Source organism: Petaurus breviceps, unplaced genomic scaffold (assembly GCF_028583685.1).
Source record: "Petaurus breviceps papuanus isolate PSGF00001 unplaced genomic scaffold, PetGlider_PUasm1.0 90804, whole genome shotgun sequence".
Taxonomy (NCBI): Eukaryota; Metazoa; Chordata; class Mammalia; order Diprotodontia; family Petauridae; genus Petaurus; species Petaurus breviceps.
In genome coordinates, this window is record NW_027187348.1 from 4,150,253 (window position 1) to 4,167,259 (window position 17,007).

Here is a 17,007-nt window from a genome sequence, read left to right on the forward strand (position 1 = left end):
CACTATTAAATCTACCTCGTTAGATCAGAGTTGTGCTCTCTGCAGTGGAGTCTGAGTGCCCAAAGAGCAAATGTACGTTTGCTTAAAAGATTATTTCAGTGAAGGATTCAGACGAGGCAAGCCCTCACACAGTGGTGCAAGGACATTCTCAAGGTATCTCTGAAGAACTCTAGAGCTGATAGTGAGACACAGGAGATACTGGAACAGGACCACCCACTATGGCATAACTACATAAAAATGGCGCTGTGCTCTACGAGCTAAGCCGAACTGCATAGCATAAAGGAAATGTGAGATGTGTAAATCCATCCCAAATGTTCAAATGGACTATATGTGCTCGACCTGTGGCAAAGCCTTCTGGGCTCATCTTGGACCAATTAGCCACAGTCAAACACACTGTACCTTAATTCCAACATCGTGATGTCATTGGTTCTCTTTGAGCAAAGGATGTGTTAACATCTCATTAGATTACAGGTAGCTAGGTGGAACAGTGGACAGAACAGACCTGGAGTCAGGAGGACCTGAGTCCAAACCCAGCCTCGGACATTACTAACTGGGTGATCCTGGGAAAGTCACTTAACTTGTTTGACACAAATTTCCACATCTGTGAAATGAACTGGAGAAGGAAATGGCAAACCACTCTAGTATCTCTGCCAAGAAAATTCCAAAAGGGGTCATGAAGGGCAAACGTGCTTGAAAAACAAAGGCTCTAATGTGATTCAATTGTATTGAGAAGTAACATAACATACTGTAGAGTGTCAAAGAGGAGCCTGTAGCCAATAACACTCCATGCCTCTTGAACCAGATTAAAATGTAATTGGGAAATATTTAACAAAATAAACAAAAATACTGTTTTTTTTTGTTGTGGTTGTTGATTAGTCATGTCTGACTCTTCATGACCCTATTTGAAGTTTTCTTGGCAGAGACACTAGAATGGTTTGCCATTTTCATCTCCAGCTCATTTTACAGATGAGGAAACTGAGGCAAATAGTGTTAAGTGACTTGCTGAGGATCAGACTGCCTGTAAGTGTTTGAGGATGAATTTGAACTCAGTTCCCCTGACTCCAGGTTCAGCACTCTATCTGAGATGTCACCTAGCTGCCCTAAGCATACAACAAAGCATAGACAATGTTTATATGTAGTTTTCTTAGTCCACATGTGGCTGCATGGATCCTTAGGTACAGATTAGTGTCCTGGGTTCCTAGTTGAGTTTAACATTGCTGGACTGCAAGAAAAGAGAGCTGGCTTTACAGTCAGGAAGACCTGAATTCAAAGCCAACCTTAAACATATATAAGCTGTGTAATCTTAAGTAAGTAACAACTTCCTACTATGCCAGGCAACTCTTTGAAAAAGGATCAATATTTTAGCATACCCCAAAGGATTGATTCATTGTTTTAATCCATTAGGCAAAAAAAAAGAGAGAGAGAGAGATAAATAGTTGGCTGAAATTTTTTATTTCAAAGTAAATTTAGGCCACCTAGATGACAGAGTAGATAGAGTACTGGGCCTAAAGTCAGGAAAACTCATCTTCCTAAGTTCAAATTGGCCTCAGATACTTACCAGCTGTGTGACCCTGGGCAAGCCACTTAACTCTGTTTGCCTCAGTTTCCTCAACTATAAAATGAGCTAGAGAAGAATATGGTAAACTACTCTAGCATCTTTGCCAAGAAAACCCCAATGGGGTCACAAAAAGTCAGACACAAGTGAAATGAATGAACAACAACAACAAAATTAGATTATCTGCTTGTCATTATATGTATTTAAAGTGCATTGGCATAGGAGAAATTATAATAAATGATTGTAAAATTACTTTTAAAAATTGTATCAATGGACACACATGGTCCTTCTTTGGTTAAATTACAGGGAATGTGCAGATCTATTTTGGGAGGGAAAATTCCTCACCAGGACCTCCCTATACAAATAATATTACAGGTCTGATTTTGAAAAAGATGCCATTACCAACTCAATTCAATTTCCCAAACATTTATCAAGCATCTACTATGATGAAAGCATTGTTCTCTGTGCCATAAACACAAAGGAATCAAAATGTCATCATTCTGGGGGGTAGAACACAGGATTTACCACTAACCTGGTATCCATCAGCAAGGGAGCCAGTCGAAGACCTTTGCACAGTGCTAAACCTAGCAGAGTAGAATCACAGAATTTTACAGACGGCAGATACTAATGAGAGGCAGTTGTGGGTAGAGGGACAGCCTTGGAACCAGGAAGATTTAGTTCAAGGCCTGCACTTGACATTTAATTACTATGTGATCATGGGGTAGTCACTTGACCTCTCACTGACCGCAGGCAACTAAGAATATAAATAACAGAATTGTTGCTGATGCAGCTTAACACAGTACCTGGCACACAACAGAGGTTTAATAAATGCTTATTGACTTGATAAATGCTTACTGATGTGATCTGCATTGGTGGAGGGAGTTTCCACACTGGGACTTACCCACAGGAATGAAATTGCCAGTCTACACCAGGGGGTCAGCAAATTACCACCTGTGGCCCAAAACTAGCACTTTGCCTATTTCTTATGGCCCCTCAAGCTAAAAATGGTTTTTGTTTTTTAAAATAAAGTTTTATTGTTTTTTAAAACGTAAAAACCATTCTTAACTCACAAGCTGTACAAAAACAAGTGGTTGTCTGGCTTAGTCAGAGTTTGCCAACCCTTGGTCTAGACCAACAACAACAAAGGATGCTCAGCAAATATTTATTGGTTAAACTCTTACCCAGTGCACTCTATTTAGATACCAGTTTGCCCATCTCTTCTTCAGACCATACACCATTAAGATCTGAAAAGAATCTTGGGGATTATCCAATCTCCTCCTTTTACAGGTGAGAAAACTGAGGCCCAGAGAGGTCATGTGACTTGCCCAAAGTCACACAGATAGTAAGTAGCAGAAGTATCGATGTGAATCTTATATGATTCATGCAGAAACAGGTGTTCTCTGGACTATGGATCCCCCAATACTGGTAATCTCTGGATAGTTAGAAGTCAGAGAGTTAGAAGCACACTGAGCTATTTTCTCAGATGGTCATAAGGAAGGATGGCCTGCATATACAACGTCCCTCTCTGCTGGGGGTTTACTGTGCTGCTTAGTAGGGGCCGATCTTCCCTTATGCTATGTAGCATGGGGAAACTAATAATCCCCTCCTTCAAGAAACCCCTTCAGGTTTGCTAGGTAGCCTGTGAGAAAAGAATTATTGAATTTGCATTCTAGGGTTTGGAATGTTCATTAGCATAGACCTTTGGAATAATTCCTTTTCTGGAAACTGAATCGGAGAGCTAGCCAAGAGGTCTTCTCATCCATCCCTCTTCTTTCAGGAAGGATTAGATCGAAACCATCAGTTGTCCATAGCAAATTTTACAACCCCCTCCTTTTTCCTACTTCCTTTTCTTATATCAAACAACCCTCATAGTGTCATCTCAATCATCTCTTACTCCTTGTGACTCCATTTTGCGGTTTTTTTGTCAAAGATACTTGAGCAGTTTGCCATTTCCTTCTCAAAGCCTACTTTTCCAATGAGGAAACAGAGGTAATAAGGGTTAAGTGACTTGCCCACAGTCACACAGCTACTATGTGTCTGAGGTCAGATTTGAACTCACAAAGATGAGTCTTTCTGACTCCAGGCCTAGCACACTATCCATTGCACCTGCTAGCTGCCCAGCCTCACAGTAGGAAGGGTCTTACTTACATCTGACCTAAATCCCTCATGTGGCATCTTCACCCTACATCCTATTTTGTTTTCGGAAAATGAGAATGAATACTTGGTTACCCCCCCCCTTGGCTCAGAGTCCTTCAAATACCTGGCTATTAGCAAGCTCTCCTTCACTCTTCTCCCTCTAACAATATTTGAATATTTACCCATCTCTGGCCAACCCCGCCAGAGGGAGCAAAAACACCAGCTGATTTTTTAAAACAGCGATTGCCCTCTTTCCAATTTTTTTCCAGTAGTATTCAGAGGCTAGACCCCGGCAGCATTAAAAAAAAAAAAATGGCAGGTGTTATAGATCAGGCACAGAAACATTACTAAAGCCTGTGGGAGCAAAGGAAAAGGTAGGGAAGGAGAAACAGGAGAAATTCTGTGGTTGCTATGACTACAAGGCATGTTACCTGGACAGAGGTTTTGGAAATCTTTAGTTAAAAAAAAAAAAGCCAGAAATGTTTTAGTCTACTGAGGAAGCACATAAAAAATGGTAGGCAGGTACATCCCCCCTCCCTAGCTGATGATACACAGAGATGTTCTGATGCACGGTTAGCCAGTTATCACAGAATATACTCAGAAAGGATGGAGGAAGAAGGGTGTGCCAGGAGTGGGTACTGCAGGATAAACACAAATATCAATTACAAATTTAGGATCCCAAAGGTCTCTTCTTGCGGCTGTTTCACTTGAAATGCTGCAACATCATTCATTTTTAAATTACTCTGCTAATGGTTGAAGATCCCTAACCTGCTACTATCCAGCTCTTTGGGGGAAGTGAATCCTTAAATAACAACAGTTTAATTTATTATTACCAGTGGTAATAAATAGGAAATGGAAGAAACCCTCCAAAATATCAGGGAGGGTGGGGAGGTGGAAAGGGAAGGAGAAGTGGGGTAAAGGTAAGGTTTGCTATAAGGTATAGTTCTAAGCATGCAAAGTAATGGATGACGTGATAAAAAAAAATGTCTTCTCTCCCTGCCTTCTCATGTCCTATGTACTAAGCATTTGTATGTGCTGGGCTGGTTTTTGAATGTTTTGTTATATGAGTGTGTGTGTATGTGTGTGTGTGTGTGTGTGTGTGTGTGTGTTTCCCTTAAGCAATCTGAACAGTTTACACTTAACACAATAATCTAGCACCTCTCTCTCAATTTTCAATTAATCGATAGTATTTTTAAAAAGAAACAAATGGGGGGCATTTGTAATAGTATTTCCCTTAATTGCATATTTTTCAAACATAAGACTATTAGAGTAGCAAGCCTATGAAAGAGGTCATTCAATTCTCCTCTGAGGTCCCCCTTCATGCTGAAAGGGCCTCTCTCATCAGACTCAATAGCATCTCTTAGCTGCCTGAGAAAAAGCACTGGAAAAAAGAAAAAAAAAAGAAAGAAAAGGAACCTATTTTCCAGATCAAAGTAATCCCTACTCCATTGCCATGACTCCAGACGTCTCTTTCTTCTTTTCATTGACCAGACAAGGTTCTTCTCGGCTCCCTGCTTCATTTTTTTTTTTTTGCTTGAATTTGTTTCCTCGTTGGGAAAAGTGGTCATTAAAGTATTAGTTTAGGTTGATTGGTTCTTCAGGGACGGAGGAGGCTTCTGGCTCTTTGTTATCTCTGACATGATCTCCAAACAGAGGCCTGTGACATTATACAATATTGAAATAATAACTGGAGGCTGCCGGCTTCCCCTTTGAAATCCAAGCAGGATGCTGGGGATATGATCTTGCCTGGCCTGCTGGGGCACTTCTTATCATTTCTGTATGAGCCTCAGGGTCTCTGGTCAAATCCCCAGGCACTGGGTGGGGTCTTACCCACTTGGTGTGACCAGCTTGCCCCCAACTCAAACCTGAATTTCCCCAAGCCTTGGAGGCTGGTGGAGCCCCTCCCTCCATTTAGACCAGCCATTGGCGCATTCAGGGGTAAGGATCATCCAGGGAGGGGGTTAGCTTTGATGTTTCCAAGGCAGGAAATCACTTGGGTGTCTCTCCCAGGGCCCACTTGGCAGCAGGTAAAGGTTGTGACAGCTGGTGGGAGGGTCGCTGGGGATGTAGCCACTCACCCATATCGAAGGAACTAGTCCATGGGACTTGAGCCATCCTTTCAAGCTGAGTTTAGCCCTAGAGTTTGATAGAAGGAGAGGGTGTAGAAGAGGGGGAGGGAGGTCAGAAGGGATGGGATATGGCTCCTAGATAGAGGAGAATTCGAACCCCTTAGGTAATATGAAGAGTAGTTGATTTGGAGAAAGGTGATTCAGGGGATTTCTTGGGGAAACTGAATATAGAAGGAAATAATGACTTTGGGTGGCAAAACAGAGAAAAGTATTTGGAATCAGAAACATGGTAGAAGATAATAATAGCATCTAACTCTCCAGGTTGTTGTAAGGATAAAATGAGATATCTGCAAAGAACTTTGCAAAACTTAAAAGTGTTGAATAGACTGGCTATTATTATTAGCAAAAAAAGGCCTTCATTCACTCATTCATTCAACAATTTATATTTTTGTAGCCCTTTAAGGTTTATAAACAAAAGCATTTTCCTCACATTATCCCTATGATGTAGGTAGTACAGATATCGCTACCCTCATTTTACAGATGAGGAAACCAAGCTCAGAGAGCTACATTGACTTGGCCAGAATCACATGGTTTATAATATCAGAGCTAGTACTTGAACCCAGACCTTCTAAGACTAGAGTTCTTTCCAGGATCCAATATATTATATATTGATTGAATATCTAATATTTTGTTTCTAGGTTTTGTAGCATATTATGAAGACATAATCTTGGGTTGTAAGGACCTACCATAAAGTTCAGGACAGAAAGTATACTTACTACTTAATATTTCTCTATGTGCATAATTACCATCCAAGGCAGAATATGGTAGATGCCAGACAGAAATAGAAACACTGTGCTTTCAGGAGAAAAAGATGGCTTTTGTTGAGGTAGGAGAGGGGAGGAAGAAAGATAGAAGGTAAGTATTATGGAGCCATTGACTCAAACTGGGCAGCCTTGAGAATAGGTATGAACTCAAAAAGCAGAAACTGTGAATTCATTCCAGGTGGAGGGAACAGCGTGGGCAAAAGTATAGAAAGTATAGTTCGTGTCTGAGGAATGCTGAATAGTCCTATTTGACTGGATCATAAATGATATTTAGTGTATCAATAAGGCATAATAATTAAAACAGACCACATATAGTTATATATATATATACATAGTTTTTTTTTATTTACAAAACACTTGAAATTCATTATCTGACTTGATCCTCACAATATCTCTGTGACATAGGTAAGTGAGTATAAAAATTAGATAAGACTAGAAAAGCATGGGTGGGGTGGGGGGCAGATTATAAAGGGCTAAGAAAATTGGATTTAACTTTGCAATAGCATCAAAGGCTTTCCAAACAGGAGAGTGACATGATCAGAGCAATTCTTTTGACTAACATTGCAAATTCTTACAATATACCCATTTCATGTCATAGGAAGATAAATATGGCAGCATTTCTAGGATGAATTAAAGTGAAGAGACTGGAGGCAAAGCAAAAGAATTGGGAGAATTTGCAATAGTTCATATGAGAAGCAATGAAGGCCTGAATTAATGTCCTCTGCCAGAATGAAAACAGACACGGCTGAGGAAAATAGAGAGTAGGATTTATTAAACAACCAGTATGGGCTAGGCACTATGCTCAACACTTTAAAAATATTATCTCATTTCAACATTATGACAATCCTGTGAGGTAGGTGCTGTTATTATCCTCAATTTACAGTTGAGGAAACTGAGACAAACAGTGGTTAAGTGATTTGCCTAGGATCACATAGCTAGTAAGCCTCTAAAGCAGAATTTGAACTCAGGTCTTCACAACACTGTGCCACCTATCTGCCTCACTAGGATTGTTTGGGTTTTTTTTTTTTGAAAGGCAATTGGGGTTAAGTGACTTGCCCAAGGTCACACGGTTTTGGTTTTGTTGTTGTTGTTGTTGTTTTTTGGTGTTAAGTGTCTGAGGCCAGATCCGAACCCAGGTTCCCCTGATTCCAGGGCCAGTGCTCTATTCACAGTGTCACCTAGCCACCCCACTAGGATTGTTTTGATAGTAGAAAATGGAGAGGTAAGACAGGTTATGTTCAGTAACTTTTTTTTTTCATCTGAATCTGTCATTTCATTCATGGCGAAAATTTCTCATGAGGAAATTTTCCGTACCAATGCAAATTAGCAATGCATCTACAACTTATAGTCTAAGAGAACTGCCTGGGTAGTAGAGATGTTAAGTGACTTGCCCACAGTCACACTGTTAGTATGTATCCAAAGTAGGACATGAACCAAGGCCTTTCAAATTCTAAGACCAATTCTCTAGTCCTTATATGGCACTGTTTTATTTGGGTGATCAGAATAAGGCATTTAACAGAAATAGGAAAATTAGGTAGTGGCTGTTGTTCATCCTTGATTTTCGAAGAAGACCAACGATATCATTCTGGGAAATGTCTCGACCCACACATGAGTTGGATTTAAGTGAGGCAGAATTGAGCAAGGTTGTCAGTCTCACTCTCTTCCAGACTTATCAAAGTCTAGGGATAAGACCGAAAAATATCCAAAAAGAGTCAAAGAAAATTTGGTACAACTGTGAGAAAAGATGATGAGTTTTATTTTGAATATGTTGAGTTTAAAGTGCTATCAGGAAAGTGAAGTAGAAATACTCAGCCATTACTTAAAATGGCTGTTCTAGAAAACTATGAGAAACACCATGGTTGGGAAGAAATATGGGGGCCATCCACTCATAGGTTATAGTTGAAGCCACAGGAATGGATGAGGACACTATCTTTTATTCACTGGGAGGTCATTGATGACCATAGAAATGGACGTTTCAGTAGACTGGTGGGACTTGAGACTAGACTTACAAAGCTCAGGGGGGAGGGAGAGGAGGGAGAAGTAAAGTAGGGGAGGCAATAAATAACTTTTTAAAAAGAAATTTGGTGGAAAAAAGGGATAAGAAAGAGCATGTGATCATTCAGAGAGTACTAGGCAATGAGTCCGAAGACACGAACCTGCCTCAGATATTCCCATCCAACCATTCAGCAAGGTTAAATTTCTACCTGCCCCACCACTATGCCGTCCCCATGGCCCTTTCTTACTTCTTGATCTAGGCATAGTAATCAAATCAATAATACCACTACTTTTGAAAAGAATGTGTCAATCAGCTGCCCTATAGATCAACTCATTATTCCCATGACTACAAGCCAAAAAATCCTTTCCCTGGATGTCACTCCTTTATATGCACTGTTTGCCCCAAGTAGAATGTAAGCTTCTTGAAGATAGGAACTGTCTCACACTTGGGGTTTGTATCTCTAAAGGCATAGCATAGTACCTGGAACTTAATACATGCATAATAAATGCTTTTTCATTCATTCATTCATCCTGACTAGACATGTAACCACAGCTAGAAGCATAAACTCTCAGAGGCTCAGTTTCCTCATTTGTACAAAGAAAGGGCGGGGGGAAGGAATAATAACACCTGATCTACCTGCATAACAAAATTGTGAGGAACATACTTTGCAGACTTTAAAGTGTTGTATAAGTGTGAGTCATTGCTATGATAATCTGAGGGTCATATCAAGGGCTACTCTATAAAGGGAAGGTCTTTGTATAATAGCAGAAATCTGCACATGCTTGTAGACAGTTGGGAAGGACCCAGTGATAATAGAGGTTTAAAATGCAAATGAAAGGGACTAACTTACAGGGCAAAATCCCAGAAAAGGTTGATCAACACAAGACAAGAGGGCACAGATGGAGGGGTTAACCTTGGAAAAGGGAAGGAACACCTCCTCCCCCCAAGGTGGAAGAAGAGGGTGGCCAAAGAAGACATTCTGAGATAGAGAAGGAAGAATTACATGTGTTTATATCAGATGGTCCCTAGTATATTAAATAATTATCTTCTCAGTAAAGCAGAAGGTCAAGTCCTTTTTTGAGTGTGATGAGTGGGGATGGGGGTTTGAGCAAGGCAAAGAAGGTTTGGAATTGCTGTTGTGAGAAATGTAATAAGGACTCTGCAAGCAGTAAATACAATGACCAGAGCCCAGCAGCAAGGAATCCGCTGAGACTGGAGCACAGCATTTTAGGACTGGCATCCTGAAACCCTCTGCTCTTATTAGATCAAAATACCTTGGGCTCCTGGGCAAGTGTCCTCACTGCTCTATTTCCTATATCTCCTACTCTGAAAAAACAACAAAACAAAACAAAAAAAAAACCCAAACCAAATTATGGAAGCCACAAGCCAAGAGGCTGTGAGTTTTCATTAGTGTATGCCAGCAAAGGGCTTTTTAGGCAGCAAAGCAGATAATTACAGAAGATGCCCATGAGGAAAAAGGAGGACAAAAACATGCCTGACAGACAATAGCAGTTTCCTGCCAGGATTTCAACATTTCTCTATTTTTCCAGTGAAAGCTCAATATCCCTATCAGTCTCAAAGGGCCTGGCACCATAAGACTCCGAGGTTATATCTTCACCAGGGTCACAGACTGATGTGCAAGGATATTTGTTAGAGTAAAGCACAGACGTCCTGCCGTCTGACACCTCCCAGTTCAGGGCTCTGAAGCCACCTGTGCCCCTTTTTGGCTTTTCAAACATTCTCTCAGTCCCTTCACTTCTGATTTCTACCTTTGCCGGCTAACATTGGACAGCTCAAACGTGCTTGACCTTTTGGGCATATACTTGAGTGCAGAAGAAGTGCAGTGATCTTTAATCACAACTATTATACAGAGTATTAGCTAGACAAGGAGAGTTGTACAAGCTTTGAAAGCAGCCACCTGTCCATTTGCACAGGAGGGCAGTAGTGGTTTAGACCAGGTGAGTAATAAGGGCTGGTGATTTCATTTATTTTATTACCTGAGCTACCAGGGCTTATATAAAAGAATGCCCCCTCACTGATAGATGTTTATACTTATTTCTAAGATCATGGACATAGGAAATAAGCCACATGTAGAGGCTAGAGAGGTAGCACGTTGTGGATTGAAAGCCAACCTAGGAACCAGCAAAATTTTGGTTTAAGTATTGGCTGTATGACCCTGGCCCCTAGGCCAGCCACATGATTGCTTGGTGCCCCAGGAAACTCTCTTGGACTATGACTTGTACAGTAAATGCTAATCTGCATTGGTAGAGGTGGTCTCCTGATCTGGAAGTTTCTTATATCAATGAAAAAACAGGTCCATATCTTCCCTCTATCTAATGGAAACAGGCAGAGAGAATCCTTAATTATCTGTGCTGATAGAAAAAAAAAACTATGGATAATCCCCTAAATGTTGATAATTCCAAAACATTTGACTTCAGAATTTATGGAGCAGGGGATGAGAATGACTATTTCCTAATTATGTTTTGTTTGAGATGATTTCAAAATTTGGTTCATATTCTCTGTCCTCCTTCCTCCACCCTCACTCAATGAGAATCCATAATGGAATTTTAAAATGATATGGATAATATATAGTTATAAGAAAGTTCTTAGTGGAGGTCTCAGTTTCCTTATCTGTAAAATGAGGGAATAGATAGGAATAAATCACCTATAAAGTCCTTTTTCTAGCTCTAACGTTCTATGATTCTATGAATTTTTGTTTGATCATGACTTTGATGAGAATGGGTCAAAAGAGGGAAGGAGGGAATAAGCGAAAAGGGAAAAGTGAGGAAAGAGATACAAATGGGGATTGTAGAAAGAATAGGGACTAACCACACTCTGTAACCATTGATCAGCTATCAGTCACTTTAGCCAATCTCTATTTGCTTTCTATTAGTAGTCCATTGTTTGTTTTTTAGATTAGGTCTAGAGGAGCATGGGGCTAATAAACCTAATTAGAAGAATTAAGAATGAGAAGAATCAAGAAAAATTTTAGTCCTACAATACTATTCACTAAAAGGTTTCATCAATGCTGAAAAGTGCCACTCACTCCTAGTTTATCGACTATTCCATGTCATCCAAAATACTTCAAATGGTGCACAGATAGACACAACATTATGGTCCAGGTACTGGGTGCGTGGCTATATGACTGTTTATAAACTTCTCCCCCCACTCTCCTCAGCTTGCCATTTCAAAGAATAAGCAGTCTATAATGGAATGTAAGTTGGAAAGGGAACATGGCAAAGTGGGTAGAGTGCTGGACTTGGAATCAGGAAGACCTGGTTTAAGATCTAACCATGTGGCCATGAGCAAATCATTTAACTTGCCTGAGCTGCGGTTTACTCATCAACAAAATAGAGGGGATAACTGTCACAGGGCTGTTTTTAAAATAAAAGGAGATAATGTAGGTGAAGCATTTTATAAACCTTAAACAAATACTATAGCAAAGCTTCATGCCAGGATTTTGACATTTCTCTACTTTTCCAGCAAAAGCTCAATATCCCTATCAGTCTCTCAAAGGTCTCAAAAGTCTCAAATACCCGTGTTTCCCTGATAATAAGACCTATCCCGAAAATAAGCCCTCCCCTTACTGTGTAAGATTCCTCTAAAATAAGCCCTCCCCTGAAAATAAGCCCTATTGAGATTGCTACTGTAGTGAAGGTGATCCCCTGCGCTACACGCTACATTACGGTACCCTCTGTATGCACCGTCCCCCCCCCACCCCCTTGTGAAACGCACGCCGCACTCCAAGCTGCATCCAATCAGAGCTGCAGCAGTGAGCACATCATCCTGTTCTTCCCCAGTGATTTGCTTATTGAATGAAGGTACATTTTTTTGTTCACATTTACCTGTTTATTAAAATTGCTGACAATGTTCATTAAAATAAGCCCTCCCCTGAAAATAAGCCCTCTGGTGTTTTTCTGTCCAAAAAATTAATAAGACAGTGTCTTATTATTGGGGAAACACAGTAATAACCCTATTATTACTATTTGCAGCGAGGTGGTGCAGTGGACAGAGTGTCAAGCCTGGAGTCAGGACAACTCATCTTCCTGAGTCCAAATTCAACTTCAGACACTAATGGAGTGACCCTGGGCAAGCCATTTAACCCTGTTTGCCTCAGTTCCCTCATCTGTAAAATGAGCTGGAGAAGGAAATGGCAAAATACTTAAGAATTTTTGCCAAAAAAAAAAATGGGGTGATAAAGACTCATACATGACTGGAAAAATACTGAACAACAAAAACTATTACTATTAAGATTAATATTGAAGAGTCAGACCTTTTATGTATAAGTTGAACTAGATGATCACTAAAGTCCCTTCCCCCTCTTAATTTCTATGATTCTGTGATCTCTGATGTATAAAGCTTTGTTGCTACGTAAAAAAAAAGATTAATATTGACTTGACTGCCTAGACAGGTTCAAATGTAATTAAATTTAATTCAATTCAATAAACATTTATTAAGAATATCACAGAATTATAGAATTTCTTCACTTCAACTCTCTTTTTCTAGCTAACCTCAGAACCCAAAACCATGTTGTATCGCACTCAATCCTCTAAGAGAATACTAGGACCCATCCAGAGTGGGCATCTTGCTATCTCTCCTACTGACACATGCATACTCTATCTTTACCTCCACTTCTCACCTCTTCTTCAGGGAATAATTGCTTCTGGAAAGGGCATGAGAATCTAGTCCTATGTCTCCACTCTCAAACCTGGTACCCGGTTAGACCAAAGTCTCACTCCACCCCCTTTCCTGTCCGCCACTTTTTACTATGTGGGATCCCACTAAGAATATAAAGTCCTCGAGGACACAGATGGTTTCTTTCTTTTCTTTTCCTTTCTTTCTTTCTCTTTCTTCCTTTCTTCCTTCCTTTCTTTCTCTCTCTCTTTCTTTCTTCCTTTCTTTTTGTATCCCTAGCACCTAACTTATCTTAACACATAGTGGGCTCTCAATGTTTATTGATTGAATTTCAAAATCTGAATTTGCTTCTCTGAAATTTCTATCCATTGCTGCTAGATCTGCTCACTTAAACAAGATTAATCCCTATTCCATGTGAAAATCCTTCAGATACTTAAAGAAGATTAGCAATAGGCCCATCCTCAATTATTCTCCATGTGAAACATCCCCAGGTCCTTCAATTCATGCCCACAGATTGAAATGACTTATTCAACATCACACTGTGGCAATCAGAGTCAGGATTTAAACTAGCAATGTGCTGGCAAATATTTTACAACCGGCTCTCTAGGAAGAAAAAAAATGTACTACAGGACACACTTTTAAGTTTAATCTGCATTATTAACAATTTTTTCCATCACTTTCTTAAGTCTAGACAATCAATAAAACAATAAATCAAGTTCTGATTTGTAGCATTCACTGACTTCCAAGATGTACATGCTGAAATTTTAACAATTGGCTCTTCTGAGTTGGTTAGAGCTGGTTCCAGCATACCCCTGATTTGAACTCATAAATTCTGGCTCTTAATCCAATGCTCCCTCTCTCTTTATACTATACCATGATGTCATTTGATAACTCTTCTTAGCAATGATTCATCACTGACATTCTCATCTCCCTCCACTGAGATTCTGACCCAGGTGACCAGAGGCCCCAGGTGTCTCCATCAATTTTCCCATTCATCATAACCACCATTTATCAGTACTATGCCTATAGGAACATTGGTTCAGATTGTGGCATTTGACAATGCTTGTCCACTCAGTTCTTACCCCCTTCATTTGCCCTGTCTTGCCTGAACTTGCCCAACACTCCAAGGAACATGGAATGACTTTGGATCCCTATTAGGGGGCTGGATTCAGGACCTCACTCTGGCTGCCTTTGCTCCTTCATCCCCACTAATGGTTATGGTGGGTCCCCCTCAGACAGGCCTCTGGTTACTTCTAATAGTTTTTGGGGACAAACCAATGCAACTCCTTCTAATTCCTAGTTGGAGTAAAAAAAAATTTAAAAGTGTACAAGCAAGTCCTGTAATTAAGGGATTCTGGAGTCCTGAGTCCCTCAAAAAAATTAAACAATCTCATGCTAACAAAACAAAACACAATCATGGCGTTGAAAGATTCAGAGTTGGGAGGGATATTTGAGCAGAGAAGGCAGAGCTATCCAATGGAACGTGAGGAGGAAAGTGGAGGGAGAGGACCTGAATTTGAATCTTGCTATGCTTTTGATTATTTGTACAAATTTAGGCAAGGCACTTAATCTGTCTAGGGCCTTGTCTCCTGTAAAATGCAGAGATTGGGCTCCATGACCTTCAAGTCTCTTTCCAGCTCTCAAGCTTATGACATAATGGGTTCATCTATGAGAGCTAGTTTAATCCTTCTCATTTACAGATAAGAGACGCTGCATCAAAAGAATAAATCAAGTAACAATTTTTTGCTTTGTGATGGAGGATAATATAAGTATGAACACCATAGGCCTATAAATCATCATTTCAGGTACTGAAAGCTATGGTCTCCCATTTCTTGAGTTTTGTAACACATGGCCTTTATATGATCAATCACCACTGATCTGCCTTCTTCCAAAAACTTCATCCTAGCATGATCAGTGTTACAGGAAGGGAAGGGTAAAAGGAAGTACAATGCCTTGAGGAAACAGTACCATGATTGTGGGTTGTCCTAACACATTTGATCAGATGCATAGTAGGAGTAAATGACCACAATCCAACCCCAGATTCAGTCTGAACTATCCAAAGGCTTATCTCTGGGAAGCTGGCCTACTATGAAATATATTTTCCTAGAAACACTTTTTCTTTTTCTTCTTTTTATTACCACACCCATCCCAGTTCCCACACTCCTAGAAAGACTTTCAAAGAAAAGACTGATTAAGGGGTTCAATAGTGACCAAAGGGGAATTTTACCTCTAGGTCACTGACTCAGAACCTACCATATTTGTTGCTTGTTAAAGGAATGGAATACCAGTGACAGATATCTCAAGGTTTCTATGGAATCTGACCCTAGTGGTACCCAGGGCAGCTAGGTAGCACAGTGGATAGAGTGCCGGACCTGGAATCAGATGAACCTGAGTTCAAATCTGGCCTCAGAAACTTCCTAGCTGTGTGATCCTGGGTAAGTCACTTAACTCTGTTTGGCTCAGTTTCCTCATCTGTAAAATGAACCAGAGGAAGAAATGGCAAACCACTCCTCCAATATCCTTACCAAGAAAACCCCAAATGAGGTCACCAAGATTTGGACATGACTGAAATGACTAAACCACAACAACAAGTTGTACCCTGCTGCTACAAATCCCCAAAGATAATAGATAAAAAATTTCAAGATTTATCAGTCTTATTGATTGATGAGTTTAACTTAAGAGAAGAAATGGAGTGTAAAGGAAGGTCCTTCTTAAGACACTATCCCAAAACCAAAGATTTCAAGTAACACAAACCTGTTAATAAGGGAGAAAATGATAAAACAAAACAAACCCCTAAGGCACCAGGTGTAACGGAAATGCAAATTTAAAGATCTTCCCTGCCCCTAGGCTAAAGTGCACCTGGAGCCTGGGGTGGGAGGCTTGTTTTACAGTAGATACTTTTTGATTGGCCAGTGGGTCCAGAAGGTTGTTACATTCTCTGAGCCAGGAGCAGGCTATATAAACCCTGATTTGAGGCTTTGTTTTGGGCTCACTTTGAGAAGTGTTCTGTGATTTGATCAGATGAGACTCTGGGAAGCCGTTGTTGAGAGCCCCCCGGCTTTGAAAAACCCAGATGTTGATTTGGTATGGATGTAATGGTTGGACAGCTTGGAAACCTGTCTACTTGATCTGTTTCTCTGTCTTGATAACTCTGTATATTCTGAAGTTCAGGGTGCTGACCTTTTTCCTCTGAACTAGGTAAATGATACATATTTGACTGATTAAAGTAAGCTTGTTAACCCATTTTGAGTTGCTTTCCTTTATCAAAGCAGATCCAAAAACCTGTGTTGGCAGCCACCCTAGGGATGCTGGGGTGCTTGCTGCTACACCAGGCTCTGGAGAGGGACTGGGGAATCTACTTCTTTGGAAATCTATACATAGGAGATTAATATTCATCTGCTGTGGCTAACTGAAGGCCTAGTAGAACTGTCAAACTATTGTTCTTATATATATTTATATGCAATATAATTCTTCTATATTAATAAAAAATATATAATATTCTTATATATTAATCTATTCGTTTCACTCCTCTACTCAAAAAACTTTAGTGGTTTTCTATTGTCTATCAAATAAAGTTCAAATTTTTCAGTTTGACACTTGAGGGAGTGAGGAAGGGAGGGGAAAAGGAAAGGGAGGGAAGGAGAAAAGGAAAGGAAGGAGGAAGGGAGAAAGGGAGGAGGAAGGAAGGAAGGAAAGAAGGAAGGAAGGAAGGAAGGAAGGAAAGAAGGAAGGAAGGAAGGAAGGAAGGAAGGAAGGAAGGAAGGAAGGAAGGAAGGAAGGGAGGAAGGAAGG